This window comes from Hemibagrus wyckioides, linkage group LG12 (genome assembly GCF_019097595.1).
Source record: "Hemibagrus wyckioides isolate EC202008001 linkage group LG12, SWU_Hwy_1.0, whole genome shotgun sequence".
Lineage (NCBI taxonomy): Eukaryota > Metazoa > Chordata > Actinopteri > Siluriformes > Bagridae > Hemibagrus > Hemibagrus wyckioides.
The window spans coordinates 15,182,976-15,204,926 of NC_080721.1; the positions used below are offsets into that span (position 1 = coordinate 15,182,976).

Sequence of the window (21,951 nt, forward strand, 5' to 3'; positions counted from 1 at the left end):
ATTATTTTCCATTGTATTTCATTGTATATTTCCATTATTTTATTTTATTTTATTTTATTTTATTTTGTTTCTTTGTTTGAATGTTCAGCATTACAGTGTTCACTTGCCTGTGCATTTATCAAAATGTATTTAATTGGGAATGAGGAGAAATCGGAAAGGAAGACATTTAAATGGGTCTCACTGGACCTACCTGTTCAATAAGACCTACTCACTCACTGACATCACCTTCCGCTTGACAAAGTAGTCCTACTGCTTTGACTGTTTCCTTATGAATTTCTTCTTATAACATTATATCATAATATCATGTATCATGTGATCTTAGTTGAAAATGAGCGGAAATTTAAAATGACAGCTGTGAAGATGTTAAATATTTGAAGTAGAGGAAATCCCGCCATGGCGTAAGGATACAGTTTCTTCCAGACCCAGTGAGTGACAGGCGGGAGGGAGATCACTTCATCTGTTGAAGGCGGCTGAAGGACGTGGATGTGGAGCGGAATAAGCGGGTAAATGAATATTTTCTAAAGATATCTTTATTATTTATCTTTATCATCTGTGGTCTCAAGCATCGGGAACTTTGTTTTGACAGTTTAAATGATCTTTGAAACCGCTAAACTAATGTTAATAACTTTTCTGTGGGGGGAGAAGCGTGAAACAGTTATAATCACTTAAGTGTGTGTGAGGATTAAAATATGGTTATATGTGTTGATAGTAATGTGTAGAGGTTTTTGTTTCCTGAGTTTGAACACATTTTTGTTTATTTTCTGCTTTCCTTGTGTATTTTGTGTCTGTGTAAGGTTAGCCGCCATTTTTTCCCCTGAGGTAAATTTACCGTACAGCCAGCTGCTGATGAGGAACGAACGGAGCGCCAAGTTATAATAATTAGCACAATTAGCATAATTGTGAATTCTGAGGTATCCGATCAGGGATCTAGAAGAGTAAAGTGCTGCTTTCGGAGGCGAGGTCATTTAGGGTGAATTTCAGACAGTTGTGAGACCAGGCCCGGAGTGGTCATCAGGTGAACCGGGGGAATTCCCGGTGGTCAGCTCTGTCCTGCTCATAACAGGGCAGAGACTCGCCGGATTTTTCCACATACACAGAAAAACGTATATGTGTTTAAGTTATTGTGTGTGACTGATAATGACACTAATTACACTATATTTATTTAAATCAGCGCATAATGAGACCGTGCATTAAAAAGAGCCGTTTATTTTGTCAGAGCGCGCGCACGTTTTGATTTTGGGGTAAACTGACCTTTTACCCTGTAAGCAGATTTTCATCATTAATATCACTGAGTACTTGAATGGACAATGACACTGGAACAGGGACACCAAAATAAAGTGTTACCATAATATACAGCTGGACATTTCAGATGTTAATGTGCATTTGCTTTTACAGGTGGACTGAAAAAGAACACAATGACTGAAGAGGCAGAAAAGGATCTCCAAATGGTTCACTGGGGCAAGAGACAGGGGTGGAAAGAGGGCCATTAGAGCACAGCAGGAGAGATGACCATCTCCAGGAGTGTGAGTTGTTTCTGAGTCCAAAAGTTTTAATACTGTAATGTTCAACAAGTTTGTTTTTTTATTTATTTAATTTATTTTTTGTACTTCTACATTGTTAGTGTAGTTCAATTAAAAGAGCACTGATGTTTCTAAAAAGAGGCAGTTCACCCAAAAATGAACATTCGGTCATCACTGACTCCCCCTCATGTCTTTCCAAACCCTTAACACTTTCATGCATCTTTGGATCACATATTAAGATATTTTTAATGATATCTGCAAGATTTATGTCCCTCTGTTGAAAGTTTATTCCCCCAAAATTCTGATGCTTCAGAATATTTGTAAAGAGATCAAAAATAAATCTAAATGAATCCAGCGGTTTAATCCAAGTCTTCTGAAAAGTCATTATTACTTTATATGATGAACAGATCGAATTTAGGCTTTTATTCACATATAAACATCGATCAGACAACAATGTTTACAGCAATATTATAAATTATTTTGATCAACATAGTGTGATTGTGAAGAAAGTCATTGTTCAAGAAACTGTTGTAAGGTTGATGAAACGTTTTAATCAGGTTTGGCTGGCAATTTTTAAAATGATTTTTACATCAAATTCTGTGATCCAGGGGCATAGCTTCTGGTGGGGGAACTAATCCCCTAAGTAGTCAGAACTAACAATTACAACCCCCAATATTTATGCCATAATCTACTGAAATATATGTAGAACTAATTTATTTTGTAACATCATTGGAGTTTTTCATAATAGGCAGATAAAACCACTAAAATACCCCTCCACTGCACATCACCCGACTATTACCTTGCTTGATAACACAGCGTTTGATTACTGTATGTGTCCTTCAGCTTTTTAATTACATACTAAAGAACATAAATTTAGTGAAGGGGTATAATATCAGTAACAGCTAATTTATTTACAGTATCTCACAAAAGTGAGTACACCCCTGACATTTTTGTAAATATTTTATTATATCTTTTCATGTGACAACACTGAAGAAATGACCCTCTGCTCCAGTGTAAAGTAGTGAGTGTCCAGCCTGTATAACAGTGTAAATTTACTGTCCCCTCAAAATAACTCAACACACAGCCATTAATGTCTAAACTGTTGGCAACAAAAGTGACTACACCCCTAAGTGGAAATGTCCAAATTGGGCCCAAAGTGTCAATATTTTGTGTGGCCACCATTATTTTCCAGCACTGCCTTAACCCTCTTGGTCATGGAGTTCACCAGAGCTTCACAGGTTGCAGTCCTCTTCCACTCCTCCATGATGACATCACAGAGCTGGTGGATGTTAGAGACCTTGTGCTCCCCCACCTTCCGTTTGAGGATGACCCACAGATGCTCAATAGGGTTTAGGTCTGGAGACATGCTTGGTCAGTCCATCACCTTTACCCTCAGCTTCTTTAGCAAGGTGGTTGTCTTTGAGGTGTGTTTGGGGTCATTATAATGTTGGAATACTGCCCTGTGGCCCAGTCTCTGAAGGGAGGGGATCATGCTCTGCTTCAGTATGTAACAGTACATGTTGGCATTCATGGTTCCCTCAATGAACTGTAGCTCCCCAGTGCCGGCAGCACTCACACAGACCCAGACCATGACACTCCCACCACCATGCTTGACTGTAGACAAGACACACTTGTCTTTGTACTCCTCACCTGGTTGCCCCCACACACACGCTTGGCACCATCTGAACCAAATAAGTTTATCCTGGTCTCATCGGACCACAGGACATGGTTCCAGTAATCCATGTCCTTAGTCTGCTTGTCTTCAGTAAACTGTATGTGGGCTTTCTTGTGCATCATCTTTAGTAGAGGCTTCGACAACCATGCAGACCAATTTGATGCAGTGTGTGGTGTATGGTCTGAGCACTGACCGGCAGACCCCCACCCCTTCAACCTCTGCAGCAATGCTGGCAGCACTCATACGTCTATTTCCCTAAGACAACCTCCGGATATGACACTGAGCACGTGCACTCAACTTCTTTGGTGGACCATGGTGAGGCCTGTTCTGTAAAACCACTGTATGATGTTGTCCACCGTGCTGCAGCTCAGTCTCGGCAATCTTCTTATAGCCTAGGCCAACTTTATGTAATTCTTTTTTTCAGATCCTCAGAGAGTTCTTTGCCATGGGGTGCCATGTTGAACTTCCAGTGACTAGTATGAGAGAGTGTGAGAGCGATAACACCAAATTTAACACACCTGCTCCCCATTCACACCTGAGACCTTGTAACACTAACGAGTCACATGAGGGTAAATGGCTAATTGGGCCCAGTTTGGACATTTCCACTTAGGGGTGGAGTCACTTTTGTTGCCAACGGTTTAGACATTAATGTCTGTGTGTTGAGTTATTTTGAGGGGACAGTAAATTTACACTGTTATACAGGCTGGACACTCACTACTGTACACTGGAGCAGAGGGGCATTACTTCAGTGTTGTCACATGAAAAGATATAATACAATATTTACAAAAATGTCAGGGGTGTACTCACTTTTGTGAGATACTGTATATTCTACTAGATTCTTATAAGGCTCCTGTTCTTGAGGAATCCAAAAAGGAAACAAAGGACATGTTGTTGCTGCCAGGAATGTGTCCAGGTTACCTGCCTGAGGGGAGGTTGAGTGACATTTGTGCATCTGAGGATTTTCCCAGTGTTTGCAGGGGCACAGTGGTAGGTTTTAGATATAATTAAACAAACTAACTTCTAGTTTAGGCTTCACCCATTTCAGGTTTACAATATGGATATGGATATTTGCATCACTAAACAGATCCAGGCTATGCACATGTACACAAACCATGACTTTTACTATTCTACAATGTGCATAAAGGTCGACTTTTATCTCATCTGTCAATCACAGTTGTTCAAATACGGATTAGGTTTACCAGTCCATGAAATTATGGCCATGAAAAAGGTGAAACAAACAGAAATGGGCTTTGATAAAGCTGGAGAAGTCCTTTCAGTAAGATTTATTTTTTATTTATGTTTAATGAACATTTTCAACAGCCTTCGACATCAATCAATCTTATTTTAATGATAGACTTTTACATAATTAAAAAAAATACAAATTTTTACATTTAGGTCCATAACCCATAGACATCCTGGAATGAATCACTCACTGATCCAACCTCTGCCATCCAAGTAGTGTTCAGCAAGACTAACCTTGTGAGAAAACCAACATAAATCAAGAATAGAGAAACAAAAAAGAAATCCCAGAAATCTCCCCTGAAGACTGGAACTTAAAAACAGAGCAAATTTTCTCCTACCACCTAGGAAGCACACTGAAATCATATTGCTCATCACTGTCAAACAGTATGTAGATGATCTACATCCTGTGCCTATAAACCTCATGACCTGACCTTAAGTAATCACTACATTTAAAGGGATAGTGCTTCTACAATCCTTGAGTTAGACTATGACTATTTAACATTTAAGTTGATAATATTACTAAGAAAACTTTAACAGAACTCTATAAAATCTAGAGACTGATATGTGTGAAAATCTCAGGAGACCAGGCCGTCTGGCACCAACAACCAGGCCATGAAAGTCACAGATATCAGACCTTTTAAGCATTCTGTACTTTAAATCAAGGTCAAGAGATTTCTTTTCACTTTCACTTGCTCTGAAAGTGCAGCCCTCAGGAAAAAGCAAGTAAGAAAAAGCAGCAAGGACTGATTCATATCTCACCTACCGCATTGTATGCAGGGTACAATGTATTCTTTCGGTTTCAATTTCTTTGAAGGAGCAGCTTTTCCCACACAAGCACTGCAGCTATTAACATTCTTCAGTAAATGTTTGTGCAAATGCTATTTTATATCATATGAACTTTTAGAAATGGGAAAAATAATCATTTTGGCACATGCAAAAGTTTGGAAAGTTAGGACACCCTGTTGTATAGTTGTATAGTCTTGATAGGGATTAATTGGCTTATTATGTAGGCCAAGAATTTTCATTAGAAATAACTACTCTATATGGACATCAACAGTGTTGGGAAGGTTACTTTGGAAATGTAATAGGTTACAGATTACAAATTCCCCTGTTTAAAATGTAATAAGTAGTGTGACTTTTCAATTACTTTATAAAAGTAAAGTAACTGATTACATTTGATTACTTTTAAGTTTCTAATGGATATTTTCAACTAAATCATTTCCAAACATTTATCCCAGGCAGCGTTAACTTTACAACTCTGTACTCAATTCTGTTTACTGTTAGAATTTTAAATCTTTCATCACTTGAATTAAGATTATATTAATTTAATTTTAAGCCCAGCCACAAAACCAGACTTCAGATCAAAAACTGTTTAATACTGTTTTAGGAATCTAATCTTTGCATAGCTATGACAGGACACACTGGAAAGTAACAATGCCTTGGGAAAAAAACATAATCTGAAAAGAGTCATCATAATGTACGCTACAGCGCTAAAATAACTAAGTTATATTAGATCTGACACCAACACATTTACAAGGAGGAAAAGTGTGAGATATATATTTACTGTCAAAGGGTTCATAAATAGAAGTGTGCCTGGTAAAGGGAGCTAGCAGCAGGGAGGATTTTAGGATTTTCATTTAAAGGGGGCTCAGCCCCCAATGAGGGTATAATAGTAAATAAATAAATAAATAAATAAATAAAGGTTTGACTATCCAGGTAGGATGGTAAACTTATTACAGCATTCCACTGTATTGCATAAATGTGTATATGATTTGAGTACTGAACAAGACAAATACGAGTCTTCCTGATCTCACACTCGCACACAAACACACACTTGTCCTCTGATCCTCGCTCTGTGAAGCCACGGTTTGCGGATTGAAGAACGTGCTGAAAGACGGGGAGGAGCCGAAGTCTGCCGCCATTTTCATATGACATTTAAAGGGGACTGAGATCACTAATTTGTGTAGAGTTTATGAAGAATCACAGAATTTTAGAAGGGCTGAGTAGAAATGTGAGGGGGGTAAAGCCCCCCTAAAAATGGCTTAGTGACGCCCATGGCTAGCAGACTAGCTAATTTGTTCTGAAAGTTATGAATACAGGTCTTGAGTACACTATGGGCTCGATGAACACGCAGGCGCGTTTTAGTGGATTTTTTTCCACAGAGCAGCTTCAGTAAATGAACTGACCACTCCGTCACTTTTTATTATACTGAAACAAGTAATATATCATTCCAAACTAAAGGGTCTGTTTTTATTTCTGTACACTCACAATAATGACAAAAATTATACATTTTAAATATATTATAAAATAAAGAAAGGCTAGGTTCCATACCTGCAGATGCTTCCTCAGGTTCAACAATAAAGCCTTTGATGCTGAAAGCATTTTAATAGCTGGGAAACTAATTTCCCCCTGAACTGTTATATTTGACCCTTATTGGATTTCAGGATGAAATTATTTTTAAATTTCCTGGACTGAAATACATTTTTCTCACTTGCCATGGTGGTCACTCTCAGACAGTGTATTGGCCTAAAGCTTTCCGCGGCAATGTGGATTAACGTAATTGGCAGAAGCGCCGCAAATTCAAACCAGAGAACCAATCAAAATCATCAGAATAGCACCGCTTTAACAAACTCTAACAACAAATTAATATTTAATCAACATATACTAGTTTTTTAAAGAAAATATTCAGATGTAACTCTATTTGTAATCTTCAACATTTTCAAAAGTAACTGAAATTTAATTACACATTTTTCTAAGTAACTGTAAAGAATTACAGTTACATTTATTTTGTAAGTAAAATACATAACGCCGTTACATGTAACTAGTTACTCCCCAACACTGGATCAATAACTACTATTCTACTATTACTAACTACTCTAGAACATTCTATTCTGGATTTAGTCCCACATTTACTCCTGTTATAACCTGAACACATCTGTTAAGGCTTTACACTAGACTTTGTAGCATGGCTGAGGGGATTTTCCCATTTGGCCACAATAGTATTAGTGAGTTCAGGCACTAATGTTGGGTGAGGAGGTCAGGGGTTAGTAGTGTTAGTACTGTTGGGGCCTTCTAGTTCCAGTGCAGGAATAACGTAATGATACAAAACACATTCTAGGCAACTGTGCTTCCATTTTTCTGGCAACAAAGAAAGACACACATCAGATTCCTCTGATATCTCTAGGATCACTGGGTTTTCCCAGGGTTTGCAGGGGCACGGTTGTAGGGTTTAGATATAATTAAACAAACAACCTTTTAGTTTATGCTACACCCACTTTAGGTTTATGGATGAGGATATTTGTATGAATATGGATATGGATATTTGAATCACTAAACAGATCCAGCTAGTGGCATTGCATTAGTATGCACAAGTACACAAACCATGATGTTTACTATGTCTATTAATATAAACTCTCATCTCATCTGTCATACAGTCGCAGTTGTTATTTGATCTCATCTGGATAAAGCATGAAATAATGGACATGAAAAAGGTGAAACAAAACAAAAACATGTCCATGTTCAGTAGCTGGAGAAGTCCTTTTTAGTAAGGTTTATATTTATGCTTAATGAAATCTTTTAGCAGCCTCCTATATCAATCTGTCCTAGATTAGATATTTCAATAATAGAGTTTAAATTTTAATTAAAAAATAAACATTGCATACATTTAACACAGGAAATAAAAAAGCATTCAGGAAAAAATATTGGACTCATTTTATTTCAATTTATTTGTTTCTGAAAAATAATATTTATTGTTGTAATTTTATGCAATTCTGTTTAACAGTGAATTAATTATGAATCATTTCTCTCTGATTTCTGTAATTCAACTCACTCTCTTACAGAATGATTTTATTAACAAAAAGTAGACTGTATAACAAAACAAAGCTTGTTTTGTTTATTCTCTTTATTTCCTTATCATGTTTATTTCCTTGTCATGTGTCATCTTCATTTTATTTTTATAGTTTACAAGCTATTAGACATTCAAAACACTTAAAAAAAAAAAATACAGCATGCTACATGATTACCTTGTCACAGGGGTTCTTAAAGATAGATCTGTAATTAAAGTGTGAAAGTTTACCTCCGTTGCTGTTATTTCTCTTCTAACCCACCACATCAGTCATGTGAGATTTATAAGATGAGCTCTGTTTAAGAGAGTATCAGAGATGGGAGGGTGAAAAGGGGAGGGCAGATTCCATATTATAAATACACAGGGGCTTTCAGTCTTGGAGCAGTGCACTGTTTGGGTTGCAGAGCTGACAGAGATCCTCCACACCTTCACTGAAGACTTTCAGGATATCCAGGTAGGAAGAGAGACACCGCTCTGTACAAAATTGTGGAAGGTTTTACTGCACACTGCATTAAAAAAAAAAAAAAAAGAAAAAATTTTACTGCACACATTTAATACTTTTATACAGTTTGGAATGCAAGAAGGACTTAGGACTTATACAAAGAAAGACAGTGATTTAAATTAATTAAATGTGTGTGTGTGTGTGGATTCTGGGGTAATTTCCATTTTATAGGACATTTTACACTTGATTTTATCTTTGATTCTCTCTCTCTCTCTGTGTGTGTGTGTGTGTGTGTGTGTGTGTATTTTGCTATCTTCCTTATGGAAAATTACAGGATAAATTACAATAATAATACACAAAAATTATCTGTTGTCATTTTTAGATATTCATGTATAGTGGATTATGCTGTGAACAGCACATTCATGAGCAATGCTGGGGGAATTTATCCAACCCCCAAATGGTATAATATTCAACTTAGCAAGAATTAAGAATTAACAATTAGCAAGAATTAAACAAATGCACTCCTCAGACCTCTTGAGCCATGATTGTCTTGTTTATTTTTGCCTCAGTGAACTGTTTGAGGGGAAAAGCTAGAAACAGATCTGGTGAGAAAAACAACAGTGAAAGAATCTCTACCACAGATAAACATGGAGGAAGAGGTGTGATGGTGCTGGGAACCTTTTGGGCAACTTTTGGTCCTGGTGAAAAGCCCATTAATGATAAAGATTATAAAAAGCTGCCCACAGAGCTTGAGCATTTAAAGAATTCAAAGGGGAAATGCCATTCCATACTAACGTTATTCATTTGTTTAAATTTTCTGACTATTGATTTGTTGTTAAGACCTTTAAAAAGTTAAATTGATGGTTCATCATTGATCTAATATACTAAAGACATTTCACCCTCTTTTAGAATTTAGAGTTTGTTAAATAATCCCCGTAAATGTCAGCTTGATGGAGTGCTAATGTTTGAGATGCATCTCAATGTTAGAATCTTAAAGTCTCTATAATGTTCAACACAATCATATCTAATGTCTCTGGTGTTGAACTGTCAACTGTTGAACTTTTTAGTTTTATCAGATGTAAACACTGCACCTGTACTCATGTGTCTATCAAATAACTAAACGCACCAAAAGGCAGGGCTCTCAGCTGTTGTATCTGTGAATCATAGTTTAGTTTATTTATTATGATTTGCACTGTAAGTTCTCTGCTGGCATCCATGGTGATCTCTTTATCAATTCATTTTCTCTTTATTTTTAATATGAACAAGAAAGTGATGGATTCTGAAATTGCAAAGAAAAATCAAAGCCTCACCACAGCTGAGGAGATGAGAACCCAAACCAAGCTTGTGATGCAGCCATATGCTAACTGGGAGGAGTATCTGACTCCTGCTCCTCTCTCCATAGCCATCCTGGGAGAGCTGGTCTTCATCTCCTCCAAAACTGATTTCTCCATCAACAAGAACCCACCTAAAGGTGGCTACAAGTTCATCAGATACCCAGATTCATTTCGTGCCTGCCTCATGCAGGTGTGTAACTCAGGCTGGTGGGCTTTCAATGAGGCCCATAAGAACATGGATCAGATCAGACTACACACCATGGCAGTTCCAGATTACATGAAGACGGCTGTGAAGATCCTGTTCCATGATAATGATGAGGTTGTTGAAGGCCACCTCCCTGACCAGCTGGAGAACATCCGTGTCATTGCAGATGATTGTCTTGAGCTGGCCAGTTCAACAGAAAAGAGGTTCACTGATGTCATCAACATTATCCAAGAACTGCTGGAAGCATGTGTAAATGCTGAGCACTTTTATGGAGAGGAGCTGGATGCTATCAAGAACAAACTGAAAGAGGCCAAGCTGAAGAAACAAACATCTGAAGAAGCTACTAAACGCTCAGAGAAGGCAATGAAAGCTATGGAAGAAGAACTGAAAGAAGCACATGAAACATACAAGAGTACAATGGATTCATTACCCAGTGGATGGGGAATGATAGGAATGGATCTTCTTGGGGCTGTGGCTGAGACCTTCACAGCTGTTTCTAATGGAATGACAAGTTTAGTAAACAAATGTTCCAGCTATTTATCAAACAATGCTAACACACTGAACGACAATAAAGAGGAAAGTTCTGCTTCTGCTGCTGTTGCTGCTGCTGTTGCTGCTGGAATTGATGCTGCTGATGCAATTGATCAAATTATCATCTACAGTAAGTCTGCAGAAATCCTCAAACTTACAGAGAACTTTCAAAAGTTAATTCATGAAAACAAGATTGACTGGATACAATTATATGATCAAAAGAGCAAAAGTACAAAAATAGATTTTATTAATAAGCAGTTTATGAGGATTAAACGAAGTCTGGAAAAATTCCCAAAATGTGCACCTAAAAAGAAAAGCAAATGGTTGTGTAATGAAGGCATAAATATATGCAAAATACTAGCAAAGTTTGCACCACAGGGGAAATGTAATGAGGGCAATGAAAATAAGTTGATTGAAAGGATCAGAAAACTGAATGAATCAGCTCGCAGTTTCGACAGCAAAAGTAAAGCTGTTACAAATTCTCCTGCTCTGACTCCCAAACCACCAATGATGTTTAAAGAAGAAAATAAATCTAAGAAGGTGAGATCTTCAGAAATGGCATCAGAGAATGCCAGGTTCAGCAAAGAGCAGGGCAACAAGAGTGTAGAGAACATGGAGAAGAACCCAAAGGAAATGACTAAAATCCTGATCACCATGAAGAACTGTGAGGTTCCTGCCCTGACTCAGGAACCACCAATGATCTGTGAGAAGAGTGTAAAGAACATGGAGAAGAACTTAAAGGAAATGTCTGAAATCCTGTTCACCATGGGGAACTGTGAGGTCCCTGCCCTGATTCCAGAACCACCAATCACCTGTGAGAAAAGTGTAGCAAACAGAGAGAAAGAGCAGAGCTGTGCTCAACTGGACAAGACCAGAGAGATCTATGAGAAGAGTGTAGAGAACATGGAGAAGAACCAGAAAGAGCTGACTGAAATCCTGATCACCATGAGGAACTGTGAGGTCAAAGAGAGAGATTTTAACACCACTATACAAATGCTGGTTAAGGGTATGGATGCCATGGGGAGAGTGAAGGAGCAGTGGGAGAAGATGGTGCACTTCTTTCAGATGGTGTCCCACACTGTGAAAATCAGCCTGAACAGAACCCTTAAAGATTTTGTCTCCACATCTGAGAAGACACAGAAGCTTTCCTACAATGCAAAGCTCTTCTCCAAAGATCTGCTCTATAATCAAGCCTGTCAAGCCTCTAACATCGCCAGCCTTGTCAACATGATCTCTACAACCTACACTGAGGTGTCCACCAAGCACCTCATGGATCATGTCAGCTGTCTGGGAAAATGATGGCCATGGACAAGGAAAAGCCAGAGTTTCAGTCAGAGGTGGAGCAGTTACAGAACTCCTGTGATGGGGCTCAGAGAGCCATCTTAGCTCTTGTCCTCAAGAACAAGGAGGAGTTTGAAGAGAAGAATGATGCAAGAATGGAGAAGATTGATAGAGAGTTGCTCGCCATTCTCCCTGCTGCTTCTCCAGAAGAGATGAAGAGCATTCAAGCAGCTGTTCAAAGTGGATACACAGAGGAAGAGGAAGATGAAAATACATTCACAGAGGAAGCAGAACAGGAAAGTGGACTCACAGAGGAAGATTACTTCTAACTGAATAAACAGCTAGGAATCCCATTTTTCCATCACTTTATCCTATGGGAAAAAACTGAAGCATAACAGAAGTTTATTATATTATCCTAGTCATAGTGTTCACATTTTCTACTATTGGATGTGTTTTTTTTCTTTAAACATCTGAATTATCACTTTAAATGTCATTCACTTTTTCTTACAGTTCATTAACTAATTTTCAAACTTCCCATTTAATTGTACTTATATTACAATAAATTCTGTCCATTTCTGTGTGTAATTAAAGTTACAGTTAATCCTCACTTGTTCCTGTGATGGAATGATGTGTGTTAGTAAGAGTTATTTCACACTTCACTCTCCAGCAGCACTTCAGCTCTCAGTGTAACAACAGCCCCAATGAGATCATTGTAAATTTAAAGGATAAGCACCAAGAGACTTTTATGCAATCAAAAAATCTTTATATAGTAAGTGCACAGAGTTTCTATGAGCTCTGTCTACAGTGTAAATAAAATACCCACAATACACTTACAATTTTATTTTTTATCATCATTGGGCAACACATTTAAGGTTATTTTGGCAACATGAACTGAGCTAAAAAGCTAACACAGTATATTAAAAATAAACTTAAAATTTAAATGTCACACAAAACTTGAATATTTAAACCAACGTGTTGGGTTTTACTAAACTAATTGATCCAATACTGAAACAAACAACCCAACTAACTACTGAATATGTACAACCCAGCATTTGGGTTAAAATAAACATCCCGGTGTTTTCATGATCAACATTCATCAAAATAATGCAAGTGTGAAGAATGTTAGTCTTCCCGAAACTGTTGGAAGGCTGGTGAAAATTTTCAGTTTTAAGGTGAAATATGCAAAAAAGAAACCTAAAAATCCTAATCTCCAAAATAATCAGTGATAATGACTACAACCACAAATATTTATAACCACGGTCAACTGAAACATATGTGGAAATAATTTATTTTGAAACATTATTTGTGTTCAGAATAGTTATGAGTTTGCCATAATTATCAGATTTCCTCCCTTCAGTACATCATCTGCTATCACCCAACCCTTTTGTCGCATCAGAACACTTGATACCTACTATGTGGCTATGAGTGCAGATAAACAGCACTCAAGAGAAAGAGCTTCACTACTCAGACAAAGAGAGAAAGAGATGTGGTACCCACAAAAATGTATACACAAATATAATGATATTTTACTATGTGTACTGAACACTAAGTAAAACTTAGAGTATGCCATAGTCCCCAGCTCACTTGGCCTTTTTCATCATCTTTAAGCTGATCAGCAACTTCATGCATCTTTTCCAGTGTTGTGGAGATCTGCCCATGGTCGTCATCATTGGCTGGAATGAAAGTGCAGCATGTGTCGCCCAATATTTGACAAACACCACCCTCCTTTGCTAGAACTATGTCCAGGGCCATTCTATTTTGCACTGCTGTTAGGCGCAGCACTGAGAGTTCCTTTTTAATGCCCTCAACTGCTGGGTGACCTCTAATTGGTTCCACAGTTGAGTTACCCCATACTGTGGGAAGAAGGCATCCCAGAAGCCAGCGAAATTTGAAATTTGAGTTGGTGCTCAGGCAGGGGACACCCATCGTCTGCATTTCTTTTTGCACGGTAATGGTGATTTAAACCCGTGGGACTGTTTGTGACCAAAATCAGGGATCCGTTGAACTGTGCAGGTGCGCAGATGCCTTTCCAATATTTGGGAAGAAAGGTGTATACCCATTGCCAACACACCCAGTACCAATCATCGCTATGAGGAAGCGTGCCATTTTCTCTGGGATGTAATGCTGAACATGGTTTCTCGCTGCAACTGTTATTACTGCTGTAAGATTCGTAGGTAGTTGCACATGATGAATTATGTGTTACACCCAGGAATTGATTCCCATTGCCCTTGAAACATGCAGGGAACATGAAGTGCGGTGGAAAAATGGCTTTGAACCCTTTCCTTTCTGCAACATTTCTTTGATAGCCGTATAAGGCTGTCCTCAGCACTCATGTAAACGTCCTTGTCTGTGTTGTTCTCACACCACCTGATTCCTGATTGCTTGTTATAGGTGGCATGTGTGAGATTCGCATCTAAATTGCTAGATTTCAAACACTTCGGAGTGAAACATGTTCGAGCCACTGCTGTGAGCGTTGTATTTTCTCATGCTGTTGACGGTCGCAGCGTGTGTGAATTGACCGCCGTGGGCAGGGCATGCATACGTAACATGACTCAATTGTATGCTGCTTTGCTGTCCAGTTTGCAAACTGCCAGAAGACATTGTCATGTGGGTGTGATTCACTTGGACAGACACTGAGGCTTATCCCTATCAGCAGAGTGAGGATCTTCATTTTATTCAGTGAGTTAGCTTTTCATGTTTTTAACTGTTTGTCCTATCTACCTGTACAGTGTACTATCACCTTTCTTGACGCTCAGGTGCTCGGAGTGTGGGTATACCCGATCAGCACTCATCCCACCCTTATGAGGTTTTAGGACAACAGGGACAGCGTGACTGTCACTATTCTGTCTTAGTTGATCTCTGGCTCTGGAACTCGCTTGCATGTATCCAGGTTGCTCTTTCCGCCACCTTAACTGCTGTCTGAGTTGTTAGCAGGATCTGGAACGGACCTAGCCACCTCCTGGCTTTCCAATTCTTCCGCCTGAAGTCCTTCACCACGATCCAGTCACCTGGCTTCAGGTCATGGAGGTCAGTCTGTTTGGGTTCTGGTAGGGCCTCCCTCACCTGTTTATGGACTACAGACAAAGCAGAGGACAAGTTCGAGCAATAATTAAGCATTTCATCTTCACATTGACCCATGAATTGCCTTGGAGTCGGGGAAGGACCAATTCCTGTATTAGGCGGCCTGCCAAACAGTATCTCAAACAGGCTTAGGTTAGCTTTTCCACTTATTCGGGTTCTCATGTGCATTAGCGTGAGTGGCAGGGCTTTTACCCAGGACAGCCCTTTCTCCTCGCAGCACTTAACCAATTTGTTTTTCAACATGCCATTTTCACGCTCCACTACACCTCCACTTGCTGGGTGGTAGGCACAGTGTTGCTTCAAATCAAATCCAAGATACTCACTAATTTGTTGCAATGCATGATTAACAAATGGAGTCCCATTATCGCTGCCAATTCTCTCAGGGATGCCCCATCTAGGAATAATTTCAGTCAGCAGTGATTTAGCTACTGCATTGGCATCTTGTTTGGACATTGGGAATGCTTCAACCCATTTTGAGAACATGTTTATTATCAGTAGGTAGTACTTTTTCCCTTCACAGGGTGTTAGTTTAATGAAGTCCATTTGTAAGTGTTGAAAGGGATGCTCTGGTGGAGGATGTGCACTCTGGGCTATTTTGGTGCCCCACCCCACATATGTTTGTTGCACATACTACACATTTTTCACAAAATTTTTGGGAGTAAATAGTAAAGCCCTTGGTGAACCAATGTCTTGAGATACTGTTATACATCCCTCCTTTTGACACATGGTCGAGACCGTGTGTCAATTTAGCATAAAATGGAAATAGCTTTTTAGGCAAGCATGGTTTTTGATTGGGGCTGTACCAAACCCCGTCTGTGACAGAACACCCCGCCTTTTTCCACACTGCCTTTTCCTCTGGTGTGGCTAATGTCTGTAACTCTTTGATGTCTTCTGCGAGAGTAAAATGTTAGTCATACACATACTGTGGTTGCGTGCAAGAGGAAGTTTGGCCGCAGCCTTTGCAGTTGCATCCGCTTTTGCATTGCCCTGTGAAACGGGATCACTTTTGTTAGTATGAGCTTCACATTTACACACTGCAATTGCATTGGGAGTAAGATTTTTTCTGCAGCAGCAACGGATCTTAAGCACATGGGCAGCCCAGCTGCCACTGGATCCAGTTTTTCTGAGAAGTAAGCCACTGAGCGCAACTTACCCCCATGATCTTGGAGTAGAACTGATGACATACATCCCTGTTTTTCATCTACTGCTTGGATGAAAGGCCTATTCGAATCTGGAATGCCCAATGTGGGAGTGGTCTGCAGAGCTCTTTTCAATGCCATAAAGTTTTGTTCAGCCTCGGGTGTCCAACTAAGTGCACTGTGGGCCTGTAGACCCTTCCCGTGAGCTATTGCGCTCAGAGGGGCCTCAAGGATTGCATAATCTGGAATGAACATTCTACAATAGGAACACATACCCAAAAATGACATCAGCTGTCTTTTGGTTACCGGTTTCGGTATTTTCTGAATGGCTTCAACTCGGCTATGTTCAAGCTTTTTACCCTGACCTGAAATCAAATGCCCTAGAAATTTGACTTCTTGCTGCACAAATTGTAATTTAGATAAACTAGCTTTGTGACACTCTTCCTCCAAATGTTTCAGCAATTTGATTGTATCCGATTCACACTGTTCTTCAGTAGGTGCTGCTAATAAACAATCATCTACATACTGAAGTAAAATTGAACCATCACTCAGCTGAAGTGAATCCAGTCTTTGTTTTAGCGCCTCATTGTAAATAGTTGGTGATTCACAGTAACCCTGTCCCAGTCGGGAGAAAGTGTAAGATTTTCCATTAAACAAAAACGCAAACCAGAACTGATTATCCTTATGTACTGGCACACTAAAGAATGCACTCGCTAGCTCAACTACCGTGAACCACTTGCATTCAGGTGTCAATTGCATAAGTATGGTGTAGGGATTCGGTACATTAGGAGCTCCAGGAATGACTGCGTCATTCACAGCTTTCAGATCTTGCACAAAGCGCCATTCCTCTGGCTCCCCTGGAGCCCTTATTTTCTTAACTGGAAAAATAGGAGTGCGTACCGGAGAGTTTTCACAGGGAATTATAATTCCTGTCTCTAGCAGGGATTTGAACACAGGAGTTTATCCTAGCAAAGGCATCTGGTTTCAATGGGTACTGAGGCTTGCGGGGCAGATTTTGGAGTTATTTGTACCGGAGGACAGTTCTTTATTAATCCCACATCATACTTATGTTTTGCCCATAATGTTTCTGGAACTCCTTGTAACCTAGGATCTGTAATGGCCAATTGTACGCATGTGGCACAAACTGATGGTTCATGCCTGCCATCAGGAATCATTTCCACAGTTCTCTCTACCTTAGTCACCCAATCGAGGGACATGCTATAGGCATTTGCTCCCGGGCTAAATTTGACCATTGGGTCAGAAGTTGGGACCCAGTCCCTATGCTTCACAACCTTTAAAACCCATGGACCGACATCCTTCCATTTGGCATCAGGTGGCTTTGCCAGAGAGACATGCAGGGCCGAATTCCAAACAGTGAATGGGTGTGGGTTACCCATTCTAACTTTTATGCCAGGCAGGTCTACTTTAGCCGCGCAAAAATGTGCATTCCACAAGAATTTCTTCAACAACAAAACTTCTTGTTCCCTACCTTCTCTGAACCATTCTGACTCATATTCACTATCTGGCCCACTCTCATTTGCTGTGCAATTCAATTTGTCAGGTGCCATGAAGTCAGTGCATACTGGGTTAGTAAGGACATGTGCCTTGTCAATGAGTGTCCGATTTACTGTTCCTATAGCAGCGTCACACAATTTCCACTTGTATACATAGGTCAAGCTGCTTGGATCATACTTAACACAGCGGAACTCTGTGCTGTCAGGATAACTGACAGACAATCCCGTGTGATCACTGGAAATGCTAATATTAAGCTCACACATAAGATCTCTCCCCAGGAGATTTACCAGGCAACATTCAGATATGATAAAAGAGAATTTCATTGGCCTCAAGCCCTCCAATCTACATTTTAGTGGTACTGAGAACTGTTACCAGAACCCCCAATGCCCCTATAGAATGCAGAAAACGTCCACTCAGCTTAGGAGGTGTGGCGATTTCACTAGACTTAATCACTGATCTCCCTGCCCCCGAGTCTACCAAAAATTGGACAGGTTTTCCCTCAACTACAAGTACCAATGTGTGGCAATTTTCCATAAGCTTCTGTCTGATATTTAACATAAATTTTAACCTAACGGAACTTTTGTTCTAAATAAGAGAGAGCATTTTGAACAACTACATCAGTGACAGGAGAGGTTTTGGTTAGCTTAAGCATGTCTTCATTGCATAGCATAAAAGATTGTGACTCACCCAAACCTTATGGAGCCCCCTCCTCTGCTTCCCTCTCTTCTTTTCAATCTCCCATGTTGTTGTTGTTTTGCTGACTCTGATGAGGCGACTTCTTGGGACAGTCCTTCATCCAATGTTCGTTGGATCCACAAATGAAACATCCACTTCTCCCTGGTCCTCCTCCTTGGCCTCTACCCCTGCCTTTGCCACGTCCACGTCCTCTACCTCGTCCTCTGTTCCCTGAACTTTGCCTTTGTTAGGTTTGAACAGCGACCATCTGGAGAAGGGCCTTCTGTGCTTTGTGCGTGTCATCTTCACACCTTCTCTGCTTCTTCTGCTTATCTTGATTCAAGAGCTTTTCCACATGGACAGCATGCTGCTCAATCAGTGTGAGTTTGCCAGTGTCCCATGTTATGCATGTGTCTTTAACTTTTCTTGCAATGTCTTCTTTTAGTCCATTCATGAAGTTATTTCTAAGCTGTGCTTCGTAAGGCGTCACCCCTTCAGCGGACATATCTGTAGGCTTTGTTAGACCACTGTAAGCATCATGTACATCCATCAGCCTGGTCAGATATTGTGAAACAGTCTCTTCCTCTCACTGTTTGCACATTGCTATCTTAGTCATGCCCATTCTCACTGGAAAAGCATCTCATTCACCAGGACCCTATACCAGGCATTTTCCTCATCTTCCCATTTCGGGGTTGTCATTGCGGTTGGGTTCGCAGGTCACGCCATTCTCAGCCTTGTGACATCTACTCCCAGTTTCCTTCCGACGAGTCTCCTTAACTCGCTTCAGGTTGGTCTGAATTCTTTGCAGAAGTTAGAGAATTCTTCACCAAACTTCTTCCCTCGGGTCTGGAAGCTGTTTGTGGACCTCTTCTATGTCTGCAGGGGTCCACGGTTGGTGCACAAGCATTGGGCCCCCTCCAGCCCCGGCTACTTCAACCATTGGGAGTTGGAAATCTTTCAGCCGGTGGTCGTCGATGTCAGCTTCAGCATCGTACTCCTCGATGGTTGATTTGTAGGGATCTGGCCTGCTGGTTGTCAGCTTGGTTTTGCCTCTGGTGTGACTGGACATGGGGCTCAAAGGCGTGCTCACTTTTTCTGCCAGGTTTTTTACGACCTTGCTCAGAGTTGCAACTTCTTCCCTCAGCGGGTCAGTCGATTGTTCTGGTGGAGGTTGCGGTGTCAGGTCGACGTTTAGTTGTCTGTCATACGCTGATGGAGGGCCATGTGCATCGGCGGCATGTGGATGCATCGTTGGCTGGCGAACTTCTAAGCCATGGCCTGCGTTGAACTGCTGTGCTGGCGGGGGCGGAGGTGGTGGTCCATCCAGGTCATATTCTATAACTGACTTAGGACATTGCAGGTTATGTGCAAGTTTACGTTTATTCACATTTTAGGTTGTGATTTACTCATTCTATTCTTACTCTCTTTTTCCCACAGTTTAAACGCTGACCAATCTACTTCAAGTTTCTCTTTTTCTTTCTTTTTGAGTTTACTTCCTAAAGCCTCCAGCTGTCTCAGACTAAAACTGCCCTTATCTGGGAAGCCACACTCATCCACCCAGAGCACATTTTGTTTTAGTGAACCTGACCCATAGTTAGTTAACATAAATTTCACATTGGGATAGCTTGTTAATTCTGTCAACTTTTGCTCTGACTTCCTATTTCTAGACTCACTCTGACAAGTCCCCATTTTCCATACTCAACTTCATTTTTCCAATCTCTGCAGATTTTACTTTTTACCTGCTTTCTTCTCCAGAGAAGGTCCCTCAGAGGACGGTACAATGGACTCGTCAGTCCCAAAGGTGGTTTCCTTAAACCAGCTAAAAGCCTAGGCAAGAAACAAGACATCTCGTGGGGGTCTTTCACCCTACGTCATGGTACTCTAGACCACTATCTCTTGACCCTAATCAGTGTCTGTTAACTTGCCCAATTTATGACGAACCCAGACGCGCCGCGACAAATCCCAGGTATAAGATAAGTCTTTCCTATGCAATCTGCAGAAATTAGAAACTTACCTCTTACCTGATGTTGACCCTGGCGTCGAACAGAGTGGGGATTTTTCCCAAGTTCCTCAGCTTTAAATAGCCAATACGAGAGCGTCGGATGAAGTAACGCCTTCGAAGTGCTGTGCACCACACTTACTCGGTCTCCTCCAGCTGCTCAACTGCGGAGTCCCATCTGGGGGTGCCAAAGAATTGTCGTGGAAATCAGTTAAACAAATTTAAATAAGTTGGAGACTTCACTAAAGTTGTAGTAAGAGTAGAAAAGTTTATTAATAAAAAAGACTGCGCAGGACGTCTGTCACACACACAGTGCATCTGCAAGTGAGAGGCGCTTCCCCTTTCTTTCATGCTGCTTTTATGCATAGACTCTTAACAGAAGTTGCATGAGTTCAAAGTTTAAGCTATATTTGCAGGGGTCTCCTCTCAGTTCCTTACCCTGCCAACTTAGTTACCCTTAGAAGCGACATGTTGTCTTCAACGATTATAAAAAGAAATACAATTGTCAGCATACTACAAGTCTTTCGCACACATATACATAACAATCTGCACGTACACAAGCCTTGTACATACATTATTACAGAATGTTTAAAATTTTCCACTACAATACAGAGGAGCCGACAGAAGACACGCAATTCCTGACTCTCTTTGTTTCCTGTGTTTACAGTAATCTGGCTGCCGGGTCTTCAGAGTCAAGACTTGCAACAAAGAGAAAGAGAGAGAGAGAGAGAGAGAAATAATCATTGAACCACTGGTCAGGATGGACTCCAGGGCAGAGGAAGACTGCAGGGTAGTGAAGGACTACTGGCAGAAGGTGGGTATGCTGAAATCCCAAGAGCAATAAGAAAAACCACCAGGTCTGTCACACAGCATCCAGACTCCAGCTTCATTACACCCTCCCTACTCCCAGTGTTTCTGATGGTTGGTGGGAAAGAAAGTGAAAGTCAAGTCAAGAAGCAGATAGCTGAGGCAGTAGATAGTGAAATGAAACACCATTTCTCCTGGATCATGGTGCTACATAAAACACCACGACATAAAAAACACTGACAGAGGTAGTACTTATACCATGATGCAGCAGAGTCTCTGGAGAAAACTAGAAGTTCCAGCATTAGAGCCTAAACCTGAAAGTGATGGAGGTTCACTGTGTATGTAATAGTTCTTGTTCAGTTTTTTATTTTTTTTGTACCAGAGAAGTGCAAATATACACACACTATATATATATATATATATATATATATATAGTGTATATATATGTGGGGGGGAACACTTGTCAATGAACCAATGCAAGTAAAAGCTACTAATTATTTTAGATCTGCAATTTTAAGATGAAGCCCCTTTATTAAGGCGAATCCTAATTATCTTGACGATTCTCACACATTGTAATCAAAACTTGATCTGAAACTTGCCATATTTGATCTCTTCTCTAGTTCCTTATCTCTCTCTCTCTCTCTCTCTCGTTCTGATTTCC

At 40.2% G+C, this 21,951-nt stretch overlaps 1 pseudogene; it reads left to right on the forward strand.

The window, feature by feature from the left end:
• Nucleotides 1-274: 274 nt before the first annotated feature.
• Nucleotides 275-21,130, forward strand: LOC131362933 (uncharacterized; annotated as a pseudogene).
• Nucleotides 21,131-21,951: the final 821 nt, after the last annotated feature.